Here is a 7,010-nt window from a genome sequence, read left to right as displayed (position 1 = left end):
GGTATCACTATTAATTACTTACTTTAATCGGTAAGTATGTTGATAGGTATTTGTGTGTCTGTCTGTCTGTCTGTCTGTCTGTCTGTCTGTTAGATGCACGCGATATCTCACGAAAGCGAGATTGAATCTGCTCCAGATTTTGCATTCGCATTTATCATATCTCGGACCAGAACCCTATCGATTTCGGGCGAAATATGTCGTATAATTAGCGAGTTAATAATCAATTAGTGATGGGACACAAGGTGTCACTATGGAGTAAGAGCGCTGTGTATGAGGATCCCTAACTTTCGATCGACAAGTCTTCGGTCTCTGACCGCATTAAGACTCTTGAATCACTTAGGATAGTTATCTAGGATGGAAGTTGTGAACTTTGCTAATTAAGATATTCTCGTTCAATCTTTGTCTAGTTTTACAACGTCTATAAGTGACTTGTTTTGAATAGTTTTCTTTTGAAAAACATAAAGGTATGCGAAAACCTCATTGTAAGCAGCATGTTTCCTGATTTATAGCTCTTAGATACATAGTTTACATTTACAACTTATTGAGAGTGGATGCACAATTTACTCTCAGTTTTTAAGGATCGATAACCTCGAGTATTTAGAGTCGCAGTTATGACCACTTCATGGCAGCTCCTGCCAGGCACAAACCATGGTCATTTGCGTACCCTGAGGACACGTTAATCAAGATTTGAGCAAAAAAAAATTTTCTATTAATCTATCGTTCCAAATTACAGAGCATAGACAGCACACCCAAACAGCACAAAGTGGTCATAACTGCACTTAAATATTTACGTGCAAATTTGTAATTTTTAGAATACTTAATTTTTTTTCTTTGGACCATACATGAGCACGACCTAGTAAAATTTTGTAGCAATATCGAAATGATTTTAACGGGCCATTCAGAAGAAAAATTTGATGTGAAAGCTTTGCTTTTTCGGTTTACTTTTTCACATGTTGAGCCCTTTTAGTTAGTTTGTTGCATCACAGATATTTGGTAGGGAAAATGCTTTTAATGCTCTAAATCGAAACTAAATCTTTGTTTTTACGGCTCTCCGACAGACGAAACGTGACCAAACTTTGCTTCGTGGCATTAATCGATCTTAATTTTAATAGGAGTGCTTGTCCGTTAGAAATCTTTCAGCGTCTAGAATGCATATTTTTAGTTAATCATTCATACTTGAATACCAATAGTTTATGCCATTTCAATTTTAAAAGTCTCATCAGATTATAAGGATGTAAGTTTATTCGGCATATTTTCAAAAATGTCTCAGTACATTTTCCGTGGTACATTTTACAAGGAACGATAAGGGTGGCAGGTGATTTTACATTCAGAGCAGTCTTCTTAACACTTAGAAAAATTGAAAAAAATTTTGATTATTATAAAAATGTAACTAAATCTTAAATAATATTATTTAGTTTTCAGCAATATGACTTATGTATGGAGCAAACGATACATCATGGTCAGTGCATTTGCACTACGGATGTTTTGTCTGATTTCAGCAACAAATACGATGCCTGATGATGGTCTCTGTTCCCAAGTTTATCAAATGCATGAATATTGTACAAGGCAGGTTCGTGGCATCTCACCTTCAATTTCTCGACCAGACCATGTTCTTGCAAGACGAGTTGGTAAAGCAGGACCACGTGGACCACCCGGTGTTGTTAACTATACAAAAATAGAGGAGGAAATGCAAAAGAAATTCGGTGGTACACATATTTTATATTATTAAAACGGTTTTATGTCAATAAACATTCCATTTTAGTTTTTCTAATTTTGGTAGAGATGCATTGATATGAAATCTGTATATTTATTCCAGAATTCCAAACGTTAGTTACAACAGCTATGAATGAACATTGGACAAAACGACACTTTAACAAAGTTTATAATTGTTATGTTGATCTTTTAGAAATGGAGATTAGTTTTGTAACCAAGATGGCCAACATTGAACAAAAAATGTTAAACAATACATCTGAGATAGAAAGAAAATTTACAGAATTGATTCGAATTGCTGAAGGTAGGTATTCAAGATAAATCCTGACCGCATAATTGAATACATGTTTTTCACCGGATGTAAAATTATACATCATAAACAATTGTCTACCCACTTACGTGGCATGTACCCAAGCATGAAAATATATGCTATTACAAAATTTATTGTGCATTTTTCTGTACACTACAATTATCATTGCAAAATTACGTCCTCTAACTCTTTCTGACTGCGGAAAAGTTACTAAAAATGATTCGAAAATATTGAATGAAACCGGTGGTGTTTTCGATATCTATCCAACTTACTCAAAGCTTGAAGTTTTCTGTGATCTTGAAACTGACGGTGGCGGTTGGATGGTGAGGATGTACATTAATGTGGAAACAATTGAACTCTTTATAACATACTTTTAGTAATGATTTATCTGTTTCTACTGTTGTTTTACTACCACAAAATATTTTTAACTGTTATAAAATTTTTTGTTACATTTTTAAAAAGGTCTTTCAACGACGAACGAGCGGCTCGACGGACTTCTATAACACTTGGAATGAATATGTAAATGGATTTGGGAACAAAAATGATGAATATTGGCTTGGTAAGCTTCCAAAACTTCTTAAATTGATATCACAAAATTGTTATTTCATTCCTAAAATTGATGCATTGAACGGTATTTTAAACCTCAACAAGGCCTGGAGAATTTCTATCATCTGACGCGTGATAATGACTACGAACTTCGTATTGATTTGGAAGATTGGGATGGAAACAAGAAAATATGCAAAATATTCGTAAGAATTATTCAATTACCTTATATGATTTACTTCCTTGTATTCCAAAGTCTAATCTTATGACAATAATTTCACAGACATTTTAAAATAGGAGGACGGAACTCGAAATATACACTCTCTGTTGGAGGATATACTGGAGACGCGGGAGATTCTCTTAGTGGTCATAACGGCCAAAGATTTACGACTAAGGATCAAGACAACGATTCATATTCTGGGAATTGTGCTGTATCTTTTAAAGGGGCATGGTGGTACTTTAAATGCCATTCAAGCAGTTTGAATTGTTATTATTTCAAAGGCGGAGTTCACAAATCTTACGCAGATGGTGTTGAATGGTCTTCCTGGAAGGGAGCATATCATTCTCTCAAAGTTACGGAGATGAAAATACGACCGATTTAACATTCTGAAAAAAAAATAGTCGGGCAGCTTTGATTGCTCATATACAATCTCATTTACATTTTCTGTCGTTTACATATTTACATTTAAGTTTAATCATAATTTTGGTAACCAATTTTCCGAAATTAGCAGCATTTGGTCTTTTGTATGGTGCCAACTCTGCTTCTCGGGATTAGGTGCAGTTATACTTTTTCTTATGAGACACCAGTTTGTCACACTTTCATAAAAGTTTGAATAGTTTTTACCGCTCAATAAAATATTTGCTCAATTCTCTGCAAGATAAATGAAAATAGTAAAATGAATTTCAATCTGGAATGCGGTTCATTCATCAGAATGTTGTCTTTGGGTCGGACAAACTTTTAAGTTTTCATTTATCTTGCACGGTAAATTTGCTGTTTTTGGCAGACTAAACGATGGAAATTATGCAGGTTCATTAATTTCTCATTGAGAGAAGTTTTAATCAAGCGGAGGTGGTGCGGATGCGGGAGTTCTTGATATACAACAGCCCGCTAATATAGTTAAAATGCGCTTACTCTAAATCAGGGGTTTCCAAAGTTGATTGACCGCGTGCCAAAATAATTCGAAGCAGAAGGATATTCGCGGGCCAGAAAAAAGAAGCAGCAAAAAGGGCAAAATTTTGAAAAATAAGTATTAAAATAGGCTGCAAGCTTGATTTTGGATACACCAAGCATCGCAATTCGTTATGTAATGAAATTTATAATAATAATAGTTGGGTGATAGAATACCGGAGGAATAACAAGCACGACTTTCAACAAGAATTTGCAACTAATAGTGACTAATGAAGTTACTTGCTCATCTGACATACGGCCTCCTATAAATGGCTACTTATGGCTTGTTTTGTGACACAAAAAACACCCTAATGTATATATATAAATATAAAAAAACGAAATTCCAACAAAATTTAGTTGCGTATTTTTGCATATACGTGTAGGTATAGGGTTGGATCAAAATCACATGTTCAAAACGTGGCTCTGATTCAGTACATTGTATTCGCAATGACACATTCAAGTGATTATCTGTCAGTTTGGACCGCAGTTTTGATTTGTGAAAGTTCAAAATTGTGTTGTTAGAAAGACTGATGCTGGAAAATCATCATCATCTTTTTATATCAGGTAAAATGACTTCCAAAACTTGCAGCATACATTCGCGGAAAAATTCCCCTCCAACAAACGGCGCTCTTTTTAGCAATGTTGTGGGCTACAATATAACTGGCCAATAACGTGGATTCACTTTCATTTGACATTTTTTTGAACCTATTTGTTTGAGTTTTGTACGAATTCAGCAATGAATTAAATTTTAAAATATGCGCGTCAACTGATCATAATTTGAAGTATTATGCTTCTCATAATGGCGCATAATGTTGTCCTTCAGAACTGGTATATTTTGTTGACAAGGAAGACAAATCTCTGAAATTTGATTCTTTTCCATAAAGAAATGAGAACGCTGCTATTTATCTAAAAAACGTCTGTTTTCAGTATCGCAAAAAAGTAAAAACATAGAGTGGTAAACCTATTAGTATTTCTTTACGATTAAAGTTTACCCGTTTAACTATTTTAAGTTCGGCGGGCCATTTTGAATCGTTACGCGGGCCGCAGTTGGCCCGCGGTTTAGGAACCCCTTCTCTAAACGTGAGTATATGCAACTTATTCCTTATTACTCTGTACTAGTTAAATTTTAAATCGCCCTCTAACACGTGACTATCACAACAACGGGTTGCCGCGGTGAATGAGCGAAAAACTAAATGCGATTTTGACGTGGGTATCAACAAAACATCGATTTTATATGGCGTTGACGAACTGTCGGGACTCTCAAAGTCTTTTCCATGTCCTAAAAATGTTGAAGTCGTCGACTAAAATTCTCAAAACATTGAATAATTTGAAATTGTCTATTTACGTCCTTTTATCATTATGTAAGTCTTTGTAGGTTAACTGCGCCTTGGGCATCTGCAAGCTGCAAATTGCGTTGTGGTTGCTATTATGCAAAAGCAATTTTGTCCTAAGCAAGGAAAAAGGGAAATGTATTTGGTTTCAGAATTATTCTTTAATTAAAACGGCTTACAAAGATAAGTACGGCCTTGATCGAAAAAATTATGTTGTTGCCCTTTTTTCTTGAAAATCGCTTTTCTTTTTAATTATCGAACCAATTGCTTTGAAATTTTCAGGGGTCAAAGATTGTATTTTTGCTAGAAGGCTATTACTTTTATTTTTTTACAATTCAATTTCTGTAGGCTCTATGAGATTTGTTTTTTGTGTGCGATGAAAGCATCAAAATTGAAAAAAATTCGCACTTTGTGGCGGTTCCGCCTTCGCTTTCTGGTGGTCACGCGGAGACAGTGGTACCACTAGTCTACTGTGAAAGATTGCATACCCGTAGTACTTTTTTGGCCTTCGTGTTCATATAACTGATTACTGCCCTCTTCTTTCAACGACGGTTGGACATAAAGAGTTTTTTTTTTTATCAAAACTTAAAATGTGTGCATACTTCTTCTAAGAATTTGCGTGTCTATAGTTGTAAATTGTCGGTGCTAAAAAGGTCAATTTTGCAATTTGAAGGATGGTGACTTATAGGTCTATAACATACCAAAGGGAGAAAAGCGAAAGTGGCGTCAAAAAACCTACGTTTATATAAATAACACCCGATCAAAAGTCGCGCATTCATTATCACAATGACGCTCAAATTGATTACATACCGGCTGATAGGCAGTCTCGGATATTTGATACTAGCAATGTGTTATGGCAGATTGAGATGAAGATGTCATGCCAGACAGTGATTTTGATAAAAACAACTTTGATGGATCTGATTAAGAAGCGGAATCCGAACCCGATACTAATGAAGAATCGGAAGGTGGATACCATTTTTTTTATTATTTCTTTTCGAAAATTCTATTGAAATCTAACGTCAAAGTTCTATATTCATGTTTCAGGGACAATTGATACCACCCCATCAGCTCCTAGGCTTTGAGCTTTTTCATGACGCCGAGGAAGACCCACAACGTCGAAATGCAGGATAGGTGTCGCCCGGTAACTTCGGGGTCTTACTTACAATTGGTAAAAACGCAATCCTAGGTCGACAACAGTGCTTTATATTTTCATCAACGATACACGAACCGGCTAGGCTTCGTATTTTTTTCATCAGCGATATACAACCCGGAATATGATAACGGGCATGTAGAAAATCGTTAAAAGAAAGAGGGTTTGGGGAAGAAGCCTCGGGTTCAGAAGAAATACCACGTCCCACAATTATGGATAACAACTCTTACACGGGTGGCGCGGACCTCTCGGATCAAATGTGAAGATAATACGACCTCACAAGAAAATCAAAAGTCTGGTATAGGCGAGTTTTTTTTTATCCGATTGAACTGACAATCTACAGCGCAAGAGTAAAGAAGAGTTTGTCCCAGAAAATCACAAAAGCCCCTCCCCCCACACCAAGAACGATCATCTCGCGAAGTCGTGAATTACAGCAATTGCAATGTTCCTCGATGAAAAAATTGCTTTCGAGACTGACACGCGAAAGTTGAATATTGGAGGTAGACGCTTGTGAACAAATGGTATTAGTTATTGATATTTTATTAGTTTGTGATCCTTATTCATTACTTTCCTTGACGTCTACAAATTAGATGACGTATCTTGGGTGTCGCTGCTCAATAACCAAATTTGGCTCCCCGCGACTTTCCTTCCCCGGTAAAAATGTGTGTTGAATTTTATTCATTTTTCAATTTTGTATGTTTTTTTTTTGTTGGTTGGAAAAAATAAAATTGACTGGGACTATTTAGTTTTTCTAATTACAGAGACCGTAATTTTGCCCGGAAATTGTCTTGTAACCGT

At 35.7% G+C, this 7,010-nt stretch overlaps 1 pseudogene; it reads left to right on the top strand.

Annotated features, from left to right (window-relative positions):
• Nucleotides 1-1,510: 1,510 nt before the first annotated feature.
• Nucleotides 1,511-3,165, top strand: LOC120334379 (microfibril-associated glycoprotein 4-like; annotated as a pseudogene).
• Nucleotides 3,166-7,010: the final 3,845 nt, after the last annotated feature.

The sequence above is a fragment of the Styela clava genome, chromosome 11, assembly GCF_964204865.1.
Source record: "Styela clava chromosome 11, kaStyClav1.hap1.2, whole genome shotgun sequence".
In the NCBI taxonomy this organism is placed as follows: domain Eukaryota; kingdom Metazoa; phylum Chordata; class Ascidiacea; order Stolidobranchia; family Styelidae; genus Styela; species Styela clava.
This window is presented reverse-complemented; position numbering and strand designations above follow the sequence as displayed.